Genomic DNA, 15255 nt, shown 5'->3' on the forward strand with positions numbered 1-15255 from the left:
TGTTCAGAATTCAGACATGCCAAGAGAAATGGATGAAAATGGTGACCAGGGGAAATCTCAAGATGAATACTTAAGGAGCTGGGAGGAGAAGGAACTAATGTGGCTCATAGGGAAAAGAGCATATAACTGTGTATACATACATGGAACTAACATTAAATACCCTTCTCTATGGACAGGGGATGGCAGATACAACATTGGCTGGATATTGGCTGCAAAATGGCACCATACTAGAGCATCCTGCCCATTCTAACAAGCACCAATTTCTCATGTCTCTATGTCCCTCAGCCCAGGAGTTCAGCCCCCTCACTAGAAGTGCATTTATTGATATTCCACATGGTTAATTCATTTCTAAATTTCTTCATAGAATTCAAAAGAGCAGTTTGATTTGGAACATTCCATTTGTACTCAGAGAATGAGACTGTAATTCGTCTTTTATGCCTTTCTGCTTCGCATGCCAAATAAAACTCAAATTGTCATTTTTTGTTCAGAACCGAATGCCATCATGAAATTGTTTATTTTTATCATTTAAAATAATTTTTATTCTAGATGGCTCTTATATCTCAAGTAAACAATACACATTTAAGAAATTAAAAGTCAAATTGCTTTTTCAATTGAAATAATTTTGTCTAAGAACATTGATTTGTTAAAAATCGGGGTGTCTCAATAGTTTCTATAATGTTTTTCTCAGAGAATGCTAAATGGAGTGTTAGATAATTGTCCAAAATCAGAGTCCCAGTTCTAATTCTGCTCCTAAATAACCTATGAAATCATGGGAGATTGTCTAATTTCATTTTGTTTTATTTCTTTGTGTTGTTTCTCTTTTTCATCCTTAGAGGAAAAAAGAGACATTAATTCTTACTCTGTCTCTCTAGTAAAATTTTGTACTAATCTGCTGAGTTAATATGTGCAAAGGTGTACTGTAAATTGTAAAACTCTGTAAGAATGGTAGGCATTACTATTGATCGAGAATTTTCTTTTGTTCTTTTTTATGCCAGCAACTGTGCAGTGGAAAAGGAATACAAAAATGAATTCAGACTGGTCTCTTTTCTCCAAAAGCTAACTATATCAAATAGATAATTATGATAGTTAATATGTTTACACTACTCACCATATTCTAAAGACTCTATATATGTTTCATTTAATCTTTACCATAAAAATAAGTACAATCACTGTTCCCATTTTAAGATGATAATTATAACACAAAGAGGGGGTAAGTAATTTTCTCAAGATCACACAACTAGTAAGTGGCTGAGCCAGGATTCTAATCTAAGGTGTTTGATTCTAGCATCCATTTGCTTCGCTGTTATTCTACACTGAATACTAGGATGACAAATACTTCACTGAAAGTGATTAGAAGGCCATTATTGGTTTTAGAAAGTAAATAATTAGAAGAAATAAAAGTAGGAATGGCCAGAAGGAATAAATATTTCCCTAGTGTGTGGGTGTGTGCTATGGAACACAAACTTCTCAGATGCTCTGTGAAAAAAGTAATTCTGAGTCAGAAGTTTGGAAAACATCTTGGCCCTCATTACAGTCTTAATGCATGTTAGCCTGGTGAAGTCCTGCTCAGAGGTCCTGCAGAAAAGAAATCTATCTCCTTTTGTTTGGTCCAGTGCTTCCCAAAAATATGTGTCCTGAAGATGTTTTATCTATGCAAAACCTTGTAACATCACGCATTGGCCATTTGGAAAATGTTGGTTCATGATGATATCAGATCTTCCAAATGTTTATAACATTTCATTATTCAATATAAAACATTGCATTTATTAATATCACTTTCATCCTGTTAAAAAAAAGTCTTTAAGTTTTCAAAAGCTGTCAAATTCACAATGGTCAATATAAGTTTACCAAAATTATAATTTTTGCTTGAAAGCTCAAAATTCTTATCATCCACAGCAAGTATTGTTAGTATTTTACTTGAAATGGCAGGTTCGCTTAATATGACCAACCATGTCACTTTGCCCAATATTGAGGAGCTCCTGGGAATGTGCTAGGGTTCCAGCACTAAAACCAGGGAAGTCCCTGGCAAACCTGGATGAGTCACCTTGGTTCATTCATTTTTGAGAAAATATCCGTCAACTACTCAAGTCAAAGTGACAATTTGTCATTCTTTCCAGCAAAAAAATGATATTCCAAAACAAAAGCCACTGGTTCAACCAGCAAGTCAAATAATCACACAAGTGCTTTTCTCACAGATAATTGTCACTCTTCAGTATGCAGTCGACTTGATTTGCGGGTATTTCCCATTTTGTCATACAGAATATTAAAAGACATGTATTCAAGGGTTAATGTTTAATAATGTTTAATAAGGATATTAATTTATACTGCCAAGTACAGCCATTCTGAAATAAAACTGGCATTTTTATAACGTAAGCATCTAGCTGTGAAGAATATCCTAACTACCAGTAGTTTGGTGCACCAGCCTGATTCGTGCTTAGGAGTAAGCAGTTTGTCCCATTATGTCTTTTGCACTATATAGGCAAATGTGAAAAAAAGGGGAGAGGCAAATAATGTCTTACTGTATAATCAATATAGTTTTGATCTCATGGATTGCCTGTCCCCAAGGGTCAATGAACCATGCTTTCGGAAGCCCTATCCTGGGGGGCATAAGCCTTGCCTGAGGATCTAAGAATTGATTCAAGCATCTGCTTCCATGAGATCCCAGAATTACTGTCCTATTTGTCTCCAAGGATGTTCTCATGGTTTGGGACTGTTTTCCTTTTAGATTCTCAAAGCACACAAATTTCAAATACACCTTCTTTCCTTCTTTTTGATAATAGACTGATGACCCTATGCTCACACTTCTTAATAAAGTTATTTTCAGTGATTTAAAAGCCATCTTCATTCTTCCAAGAGAATCTACCTCCTATGACTCCAACATGATTTTGTGGCCCACCCATCTAAAGAAGAGTGAACACAAAACAGAAATTTAATCTCTATTGGATCATCATCCTGCTATATGTTTTAATACACTCTAATTTCTTAGTAGTTCTAATCAAGGCAGAAAACTAGCATTGAAAGGAGAAGAATGGAACCATTTTCAAATTCGTGAAAGTGAGGCACTTGGGTGGTTCAGACCAATGAACATCTGACTCTTGATTTCTGCTCAGGTCATGATCTTACAGTTCTTGGGATTGAGCCCCACGTCATTGGGTTCCATGCTATCAGTTTGGAATTCTCTTTCTCCCTTTCTCTCTCTGCCCCTCCCTCACTTATACTCTTTTTTTCTCTCAAAAGAAATAAATAAATAAACTTAAAAAAATTAGTGAAAATGCTGGCTTTTATTATATCACTACAGATATGGACAGATTTTATTTGGGGCTGTAACACATACTTAAGACTTGAGATTGATATTACCAGTAAGAAACCTCAGTTGGAATTATAAAAATAATGAAATCTTGTAACCTTGAGACCTCTGCATAAAAACAAGGCTTTGTAATAAAAAGTAGAATAGGAGCCACTTTTTCTCAAGTCTGAGATGTGCAGGGTTCTCATTATCTGTCAGAACATCTGCCATAGGCTGATGAAGAATGAAATAAATGTAGTATAGTGACATTTTGCTACATTTAGGGTTTGAAATAGCTGTTTTGTTTACCAAAAAAAAAATAAGTGCAGATAAAAGGAAGTCCGAGAGAAGATTGACAGGTAGATGTATTCCCAGGAGACATACATTGCTATTCTTTGGAGTCAGATACATAAGCCAGAATTAATTTGTCTACATAGCTCTACTTTCACTTTGTGTGGCATTTTACAGTTTATTAAACATTTAACATGCACTATCTTATTTCTCTTCACAGTATTCATGAAGTAGCTATTTTTTTTCTTTCCATTTGTCCAAGGGAAGCCAAGGCTGAATGATTTGCCCAAGGTCACACCACAATAAGAATCCTACCCATGTGTTATATGTAAGTGATGAATCACTGGGTTCTACTCCCAAAACCAATACTACACTGTATATTAACTAACTTGAATTTAAATAAACAAATAAATTCCTGCCGATGTCTGTGGACCTATGTTCATGCAATGTCCATCCAGTGGGCAGCAATGGCTTTACAGAAACCTCGATGGTGGAGAGGAAAAGGTGGAGGTGGGTGGAAAAGTTAAGTATGGCACATTGAAATCACTTGCTTGTCTCTGCTAGCTCTTTGCATTAGACTGTTGGCAATGCAGTTCCATTCCCCTTCTCAACCTCTTCCCTGGGAACACAATTAACAAAATCGCCTGCCAGAGTATTTCCAGATGGAAGGTAGAAGAGAGACACACATGATTTTATAGGTCCTTTAGCAAGAATGTGCAGAGACATAGCCTCAGTGGGTCTGACGTCTCCCAGTGGTTTGCAGTGTTGCACCCAACTCAGGGGTGTAAAATCAGTGATCACTGCAGATAGTTTCCTGTGGTTCCTGAAACTTCCTGCCTCTAAAAGCTAATGATGAACCTGAGAACAAGCAGAGGCTTTACTTGATCTTTGAAACTCTAGCCCTCACTACAGTGTTCCAAACATAGATATTTCCTAAACTAAATTCCTTTCTGCTTGAAATACCTGAGTGGCCTATTATTTTCTGAAAAGTACCAACTGATAAATTTCTGAACCCCACAAAAGTGACAGTAAGGTAAGAAAAGAAACAGAAACCTTTAGGAACAATAAAAATGTGAGTTGAAATAGCAACAGAAATATCAACATATTTTTTTGGAAGATAAAGTAACTGATAACAGGTATGTTCAAGAGGAGAAAACCAAAATCAAGCATATGTCATAGTGAAATGCTGATAATAAGTAAGTTGATTCATACTGTACCACAGATTCCTGGAAAGTTTCAGGAATAGAAGCCATGGGGTAATTTTGAAGTTGGTAGTGCAAGATGAGTTAGAAATAGGTGGATTGATTATATAAGTGTAGTTTAGGGGCTGGAAAATTTTTTCTGTAAAGGGCCAGACAGTAAATATTTTAGGCTCTGCATATCATTTTGTACATAGATTTGTATGTCTTTGTACATAGATCTGCCATAACTATTGTAGTTGTAATGCAAAAACAGCCATAGATAATACTTAAATGATGGACAGGACTATGTTTCAACAGAACTTAGTTTACAAACAACAGGTGGCAGGTCAGGTTTGGCCTGTGGGCCACAGTCTGATGACTCCTGTTTGGATCATGGTGATTTTTCATCACCTTGCATATTTCTTCCCCTTCAGGATAAGACATGATATTGATTACTTTCTGGAAAAGTTGGAACAAAGAGGCATTATAGTTGGGGATATGACATAGCTGGGGTGTGGATATGGAGTGAAAATCATACACAAACTAGGAGAACTGCATGCAAGCCAGCAGACCGAGCATGGGACCCATAGACTTTACCTGGCTTGATGCCTAAAAAGCATGGTCTTTTGAAAAAGTTGAGGTAAATAACAAGCAAACAAACAGGCACACTAGCAGAAAATTGAAAGTATTTGCCTAAGGGGAATGAGCATCAATTGCGGAGTGTTCTTTCTTTTTACAGGTATCATAGTGACTGTTTGACCTTTAAAAACATTGCTATGCATTACTTAGACAGAATTAAAATTAAATTATGAAAAGCAGTAGAAGAATCCCAGGTACTGCATGTGTGTTTCATGACCCCATGGAGTCAGCAAGACAGGTCATACTATCATGATTTTCCATTTGAAGAGGCTGAAGTGTTAAATTCTGAAGCTGAATAACATAGAAGGAAAGGTTTTGCATTGGAGAAGAAAAATATATTGTGTTTAATTGGAAGAAGTGGAAAGAATTATCAATAAATTAATTAGAGGTATGAGTAGAAACCGTCAAATACAAAAAGCACTACAGAGTGCTTACGTTTTGGGTACCCCAAGTGTAGGCCAAAAACATTGCTGGACACCAGTAGCTCCAAATGAGTTGAAAAGATGAGCAATGCTGGCATCACTCCTAGTTGCCCCAGCTACTAGGCCCCTAATATGAGCACCCTCCTCATATTAATGATATAATGATCACAAATGCAAGTGAAGTAAACAATAATTAGGTATAGAGTAGCATGTGACCTAATTAACTCCCTCTTGGAGGAAGTATTAAAATACAATTTGCAGGGTTGGGATATATATGCAGTAGATAAAGGATGAGTTTATCTTGGGTTATAAACACATGGGAGCTGCAGACTCTCTTGGCTAATCTCTTGTTTCATCTCATTCTGATGTTACTGAAGTAGGTGTATGTTGGTGATTCCTGGAAACCTTTCCTCTTCCACCCGGAGCCATCTCTTCAAGGAAGAAAACCACAGGACAGATAGATGACAGAGCTCATAACCTACACGCCACGGCTTTGGAAATTTCTTTGGGTTACTAGGAATTACACAACTGTCTTCACTGATTACTCTCCCCACTTCTTGCCACTATTAAAAGGATAAAATCTACTCAAACAGGTATGGCTAGGAGTAAGGAAGAGCCAACAGGAAATTAGATTTTAGCAGCAAACGCTTGGATAATGCATCGCCTTCTCACCAGCTAGAGAACATCAGACAACTTCCTTAGAGCCTCAACTTCCTCTTTTGTTAACAAATACTTGGAGGATTGTGATGGCTAATTTGATGTATCTGCTTAACTGGAGCCTCAGGTGCCCTAACATTTAGTTGAACATTATTCTGAGTATGTCTGTGAGGGTGTTTCTGGATGAGATTAACACTTGAATTGGTAGATTAAATAAAGTGGATTGCTCTCCTTCATGTAGATGGGCCTTATCCAATCTGTTGAAGGCCTATATAGAACAAAAAGGCTGAGTAAAGGAGAATTTGCTGCCCACCCCCCACCACCTGATTGTCTTCAAGCTAACACATTATTCTTCTCCTGCCTTCGGACTTGGACTCAGACTAGAAAGTATGCCGTTCATTAGCTCCCCCTGTGTCTTCAGCTTGCTGACTAGATCTTGGAGTTTCTTAGCCTGTATAATCACGTAAGCAGTTCCATATATATCTCCTATTTGGTTGTTTCTCTGGAGAACCCCGACCAATACAAGGCTAATAATATTTTCATTTGTATCTCTGAGAAAACAGCTTATTTAGCACAGGACCTGACCAACTCTAAGTATATGCCCATGCACAAAAAGGTAGGCTTTATGATTACAACCCTTTGCTTAGAAAAAAAAATGAAGAAAAATCCAGAAGTATAAAATATTTGTTGATTACTGTTTGGGAAGAAGCAGTGGAAAGTAGTAGATTAGGATATGAACTTTGAGGTTAGATAGAAACCATGCTCCCCACATATTAGCTGTAGGATTTTGGACAAATTACTTAATTTCACATCATCCCAGTTTCCTCCTTCAAGAATGGAATTCAACACTTTTTTTTAATGTTTGTTTACTTTTGAGTTAGAGAGAGAGAGAGAGCACGTGCAAATGCAACAGGGGAGGGGCAGAGAGAGAGAGAATCCCAAGCAGGCTCTGCACTGTCAGTACAGAACCCGATGCGGGGCTCGAACTCACAAACATGAGATAATTATCTCACATCATGAGATAATGACCTGAGCTGACATCGCATGCTTAACCAACTGAGCCACCCAGGCACCCCATTAACTGTACACTTTTAATGAGAGAAAGGAACCTTCATCCGGCATGAACAGTTTCTTTCCTCTGCTAATCACTGGAGCAGGGGGTCCCCCAATGAGAGCCTGCGACCTCATGTGTTTTTAATTAAACCTCTGAACAGGCCAATAGCCAGCCAGTCTGGAGGGCTGGGCGGGGCGCAGGGTATGGGAAGTCCACATGCAGGAAGATGCCAGTGGCTGCACAGACTACTGCATACCAGGCGTCCAAGACCACTATTCCTAATTGCTCAAAGTGACTTGGACTTGGCACATATGTACCAGGCACACACACACCAAACACTCTCATCTGTCTGAGCAGCAATGGTGCGCTTCCTTTTTCAAATGGCAAATGCATTCCAAGTCTGCATAATCAAAGAAATTTGAACTTCTGCAGGTCAGCAGCAAAGACAATTTGTTTCTGGGTAAAACCCTGAATCTGTCATCTCGTTGAGAGTATTGCACATTCCCTGGAATGTAGGACACCGCGCATCACAGCTCTGAGCGGTTTTCAAGAGTGGATTTGATATGCTGATATGATGAAGGGTAGCTCAGGTCACTATTCCACGTTTGATTACAGAAGAGTCCCCTTGATGCCTCCCCTCTGGGTAGATGAGTGCCTTGAACTGTGGAAGGATTTTAAATGATTTTTATCTTTTCTCACATCTTTGTATTTATGTTATAAAAATGAATTCATCTTTATATTATAATACAACAAAGTAGCTAGACCTGTGGTTCTTAACTTCCTTGGGGAAGCAAGACTCATAGACTGCTTGGACCCTCTACACACACACACACACACACACACACACACACAATTTTGTATTTGATGTTAAAGAATTCATGTTCCAAGAACCATCAATTTGGGTAAAGGATGAAAACATACTAAGGGGTAATATGTGCAGGATGGTAGAAAAGGGATTCCTGGTAAGATAACAAATCCTGGGATGTACTTTCATGACTCAGTTTCTCGAAGAGTACATTGAAAGTTCTAGGTTCAGATCCTAGAAGAAGGGAAAGAAGGAAGGAAAATTGAGTGGAAGGAAGAGAGGAAGGAGGCAGAGGGGAGAGACAAGGGTTGAGACAGGCAGGTAGGCAGAGGCAATCAGAAAAGTTCAATAAATATTGCTTATTTGTGACCTCCTCTGTACTAGGCATGACGTTAGGAACAGGCCACACAGATGTATGTGAATGTTGTTTTTGTCCAGAAGGGGTTCTCAGAATAGAAAGGGAGCAAACATGCAAACGTTCAGCTCCGAAGAGGGGATACTGTCCTCAGAGAGGACAGTGGGGGACATTCTGGAAAGGCTTCAAAGCAGGGGAGATATTTGAGTTGGGTCTCAAGTATAACAATTTCAGCAGGCTACAAGGGTTTAAATATTTTTAGACCTCCCAAATGCCTGTGGATTTGTGCTGGCAGTGTGACTAATGTCATTGTTTATAACTCCTATTTCAATTGGAATCACTCGACAAATACATGTGAGGCATCTGCTCTGAGGCAAGGACTGAGGGAGATAAGAAAGCAGCAACATACACGGTCTGCATCCTACAGGCTCTTGGAATGTTGGGGACAAGACACGTTGTCAATGTTGGCGAGCACAAACCCAGAGAGGAAGGCCAGGGCGGGCAGATAGGAGCCCGGAACAGAAGGCCTCTTCTGGGTTCAAAGCATCAGGGACAGGAGCTGGCAGCTGAACCCAGAGAGCAGGGTTCACCTGGCTGGACATCCCATCACCCTGGATTTTTCCTAGCAGTGAGGGCCTCCATTAACTCAGGTGCTGAAGATTTCCTCCTTTGCCTCTTCTTCCCGTTTTTCTCAGGGCTATCACCACGTAAATAAAAAATGGTCATTTTTATTTGTTCTTGTCTTTGCTTAATCCCTGGAAAAGGTAGGTATGCTCCTCTGGGATAAAAGGAACCCAGCCTATCGGTTAGGTTAGCAGAGGAAATAGCAACAATTTAAAAAAATGCAACTGTGGTGGTTTTACATTTTTGAAAAACTCTAATTTCAATGTGTAGGGGAGGGAAAAAAATCTTTTTCACCTAAGTTTCTTCTAAGTTCTCAGCTGGGGCTCTGCAAAAAAAGACAGATTAACAAGAGAATAGCATACAAATTTATTTAACGTCAGTTTTATGTGACATGAGCCTTCATAAGAAATGAAGACCCTAAGAAGTGGTTAAACCTGAGTGCTTTTATGTGAGGTTTGATGAACAGTGGAGAATCATGGGAAGATGTGACAGGACAAAGGGTATGAGCTGAATGTGAGGAAACCGAGGAAACCTAGCAAGGCCTAGGCCTGTTAGTGTGGATTCATCTTGGTGTTCTGTCTTCTGAGATAAGAACACTCCTTTCCTGGGGGTCATGGGGGGCAGGGCACCTCTCCCATGAGGGCTTCTGACCTACTTCAGGGGAGGGTCAGAGAGGCATCCCAGCACCTGCTGTTTCACAAATTCCTTCAGTTTAAAATATTCAATATTCCAAGTTGCCATATTTTGGGATGCTGTGTCCTAACCCCCATCTGCTGCCCTCCCATCTCCTAATACATTTTATTACACTTCATATGGTTTCTTGTTCTTCTCAGTCCTTGGCTCAACTTCCTTAAAAGATAGGAAAATTAATCCTTGTGTTATTAGAAGGGCAGCTAAGAAAGATGAAATAAGAGTATTCATCCCACTCAGGAACTATTTGAGCTTCTAGGAATGTATTCACTGATTTGTCATTCCAAAAATGTTTATTTACAACCTATGTTATGCTCACCACAGTCCTAGGAACCATGAAGAGAGTAGAGGACGAGAAAAATCAGTAAAAATCCCTGTCCTCATAGATCTTACATTCTACCTGGGAAAGGTACCCTAAAAACAGATAATTAGTTAAAATTATAATATGTCAGCTGGATAAGGACAAATGAAGAGATGGAGTGCCTGGGTGGCTCAGTCAGTTAAGCGTTCAACTCTTGATTTCAGCTCAGGTCATGATCTTGTAGTTCGTGAGTTCAAGCCCCATGTCGGGCTCTGCGCCTACAATGCAGAGCCTGTTTAGGATTCTGTCTCCCTCTCTCTCTGCCCTCCCCCATTTGCGCTCACTCTCTCTCTCAAAATAAGTAAATAAACATTAAAAAAAAGACAAATGAAGAGAAATAAAGTAAGGAAAGGCATGGAATGCGAAGGCAGGGGAGGGTGGCAATTTTAAATAAAGTCATCAGGAAAGGCATTACCGAGAATGGCACCTGAGCAAGTGGCAAAGACCCTGAGGAACAGACCTCCATGAGTACACAAAGCCCTGTTTCACCTCAAGAGATGCACTTCTTTGGAAAGGCTTTTTTTGCTACGTTATATATAACATATAATTTACCATTTTAACCAATTTGAAATGTACAATTTGAGGGCATTGATTACATTCACAGTGTTGGGCAACCATCACCACTATATCCAAAACTGTTTTTAAAATGTTTATTTATTTTGAGAGAGAGCAAGAGCAGGGAGGGGGGGCAAAGAGAGAGGGAGAGAGACTCCCAAAGAAGCTCCACTCTGTCATCACAGAGCCCAATGTGGGGCTCATACTCATGAACTATGAGATCATGACCTGAGTGGAAATCAAGAGTCAGACAACCAACTGAACCACCCAGGAGCCCCTCCAAAACTTTTTTATTATCCCAAACAGAAACTCTGTAACCACTAGACCGTTAAGAATAACCTCCTATTCTTCCTCCCCCCTGAACTCTCGGTAACCTCTAATCTATTTTCTGTCTCTATGAGTTTGCCTATCCTAGATATTTCATATAAGTGAATTGCACAATATGTCTTTTTATGTCTGTCTTACTCACTTAGCATGTGTTCCAGGTTCATACATGTCATGTCACGTGTCAGAATTTCCTTGGTTTTTATGGCTGAAGAATATTCTGTTGTATGCATATGCCATGTTTTGTTATCCATTAGTCCATCGATGGACCCTTGAGTTATTTCTACATTTTGGTGATTGTGAATAAGGTTGCGATAATTATTGGCTTACAAGTACGTGTTCAAGTGACTGTTTTCAATTCTCTTGGGTTTATGCCATGGAGTAGAATTGCTGGATCTTATGATGATAGTTCCATGTTTAATGTTTGAGGAAGACACCAGACTATTTTCCATAGTGGCTGCACCTTGGACACTCCCACCAGCAATGTACAAGGGCTCCAACTTCTCCACATCCTTGTCAACACTTGTTTTGTTTTTCCCTAGTGACAGCTGTCCTAGTAGGTATGAAGTAGAATCTCATTGTGGCATTGCTTTGCATTTTCCTAATGACTAACGATGTTGAATATCTTCCGTGTGCTTATTGGCCACTTGTATATCATCTTTGAAGATATGTCTATTTAAGTCCTTTGCCCATTTTTAAATTGTGTTACCTGCCTTATTGTTGAGTTTTAGGAGTTCTTTATATGACCTGGATGTTAAATCTTTATTGGAATTTATGATGTACAAATGTTTTCTGTTCGGAGAGATCGTTTCAATAAAAGCCATATGACAAAAGGTTAAGGAGTGAGGCAAAATAAAGAAGTACAGGAAGACAGACTATTCCTTGAGAGATTCACCAGTAAAGAGAAAGGGGTAACTAGGGAAGATGTATTTTCTAAACTTGAGGGGTAGTTAAGCACAGTAGAAGGTAGAAAGGGAAGAAGGAGACCGCAGGAAGTGGCAGATTCAAAGATAGGGTCATTGATGGGATGGGGTGGTGGTGGTTCCAGAGAAGGAGGTGGGTAAAAGGATATAGACAGATACAGCTGGAAATAAGAGTCTTGTAAAGCGGTAACCGTCAAGAGTGACCTCTTTTTCCTGGTTTAAGAAGGAAAGTGACAAAGCAAGGTTCCATGTCCTCTCCGCCAACCTCATGGATGTGGAAAGTCAATTTGAAATAAATCAGGTTGGTATCATCAAGGATTTATAATTTCCCTCTCATAAATTCAATATGCCGAATGAGCAGTTATTTATTTTCAAAAAAGCCTGAAAGCAAGGCATAAAGCCTATGCCTGTACATTACAAACAGGAAATCAAATGTCTTTTAAAAGCCCTTAGATTTTCTGTGTATCCCAGTTTCCAGGCCAAAACGTTTTTGCAAAGAAGCGCCTCTCATTGCTTATTGCTAATGGTAGCGATGATTCAACTTTTATTTTGATGAGGCTATCTCTGTAATTAAAGATCTTGATTAGTTGTTCCTGCAAAACCAGCCTTGTGTTGCCTCTGCTCTTGCCCTCTTTTAGAATCTAATTGTCCATTACCATATTAAAAGGCCTAGAAGAAACCAATTTAACTTGGTTAACCCAGGTTTTAAAAAATTCATTTGAACACAAACACTTCGTTTATGTTAGCACCTATTAACCTCTCAAGGACTGGAATTCTAGATAATACACTTTTGGAAATGCTGACCTGGATGGACAATTCCTTCTTTGGAATGTTCCACTTCTCATTAGTTTTATGTCACAAATCTTAGAAGAAAACCTGCTTCATCTCTGCCAATGTTTTTTGTGCCCCCTCTAGAGTAACTTTGCTCTTTGCTATCCTCTAGGAAACATGTACAGTGGTGTTTCCACGAATGGCATTGTACAGAATTGAGTGTCATACTGAAAGCTGACATATAATGAAATATATATACCACACGTATATATATATATATATATATGTGTGTGTGTGTGTGTGTGTGTGTGTGTGTGTATACATATATATATATTTAATTATTATTATTATTGGCTCAATTTTTTTCTATTGCCCCAATCTCTGGCACCCCTATGGCAGTTTCTTGGGCACTGTTCCCATCACATGGGGTTTTTAAGCAGAGGTAACTCAGTGGGGGTGTTGAAATGTGCCCCAGGGATGCAAATTGAACCCCATATGAACTCACAGCCTGAAAGCAAGGTGGTCTCGGCAGCAGGCTTCCAGTCTGCCCATTGTACTTCTAGAGAGAGGGCAGTTGGTTTATAATGATCTGATTTGACAAGCCTATAGCTTCTTTCCTGCTGCTGGGATCATAAGCCCCTACTGTAATTATAATGAAGTGATTCCATAAACATTATTACCATGTATTAAACATATGTGATAGCGTCAGATAGACACCATAATAACAACAGAATGTTAACAAGCCCAAATGTTTTTGTGTTTGACAAAGCATAGCACAAAACTTCTTTAAGCCGTGCCTTTCCTTTCAAAGGATGCCAGTGAGTCTGGAACATAAGATTCATATCAGATAAACAACCAAACAAGGAATAATACACCAGGAGAAAGAAACCCTACACAATATGAACTTGAATTCCAATTTTAAAGAAACAGATTGAGTTTTTTATCCTCAGAATGACAATATTATTTAAGTGTAAAAATTGAAATTTGGTGTGAGAAGCAAGTACATCTGATGGGAAAAGAAGTTCTACTTGAGATATTTATTTGGAGGACAGGGAGAAACAGAACCAGAAGTCAGGTCAGTATGAAATGGCAGGCATCCATTAGAGGACACGGATCCTGCTGCTGCCACCATAGTAGACCTTGCTAGGCATCAAAATAAATGAAAATGGAGAAGAAGTATGATCTCATTAAGGTAGCAATACATGGAAAACAGAGGCATTTGCATCTGTGGTAAAATATAGAACTGATGGGAAATCAAATGACCAGAGCTTGAGAAGCCTGTTTTGGAGAACACATTTTGACTCACTGTGCTGGCTGGTGGGAAAAACTGTCCATGGTAGATTAACTCCTGAGGAAAAGGACCCCCAGATTCGAGTGAATTAGCCTAATAAACGTTTATTTCTCACACATGTCACAGACCGATGCAGTCAGCAGTGAGCTCTGCATTGCCAAGGCATTCGGGGACCTGAGGTATTTCCTTCTGTTGGATCCACAACTCCTAGGGCCTCCCAGTCCTCCCCTCCTTGTCTGGTCAGGAGAGGAAAACTGAAAGAGTGAGAGGGACGGCAGGGGAAGTTTTATGGGCCTGGAATCTGGAAGAATACATCTGCATGTATTACTTCCACTCACATTTCACTGGCCAGAACTCAATGGTATGGTCCCATCTATTTGCAAAGGAAGCTGGGAAACGTGGTCTTCCTTTGTGTCAAGGCAGAGAATGAAACAGGGTTATCTCTGCCACTTAAACCTACAGGTGAAACTTTTTTGTCTCACGTTTCTCATTCAGCTCTCAGGTCTCAAATCAGACAGTGCTGGATTCATAGCCAGGTTCCCCCAGTTATTAGCTATATGGCTTTGGGCAAGATCCATACAATTTTGAGTCTCATTCTCTGCTTTGAAATTGGATAATAATATATACATCACAGAGTGCCTGTGAGGTTTAAGTAAATGAATTATAAAAGAATTTAGCAGTTTCTGTCCTAGAATAAGCATTCATAAAAGTTATTTAAACCATAAGATTTATTTCAGGTCTGAAAGTTTAAGGTTTTATTATTTTTTTAAATTAGTTATTGGCAGGTCAACTCATAGCCATTGTCATCAGAGAAGGAAAGGTTTCCAGGATTGGCAACATTTGAAATCTGAGTCACTGTCCTTCTCTTCCATAAACATGGTAGCCGTTGCTATTGACGACCACACTTTTCCCTTTTAAGCTCGACGAGTCCTCAGAGTCCTTATCAACTCAGCATTAGAGTTGATATGATTGATGCAACCTATCTGCTACCATAATTTTTATCCTAATAAGAAGTGAGGTCAAATG

Source organism: Prionailurus viverrinus, chromosome B4, assembly GCF_022837055.1.
Source record: "Prionailurus viverrinus isolate Anna chromosome B4, UM_Priviv_1.0, whole genome shotgun sequence".
Lineage (NCBI taxonomy): Eukaryota > Metazoa > Chordata > Mammalia > Carnivora > Felidae > Prionailurus > Prionailurus viverrinus.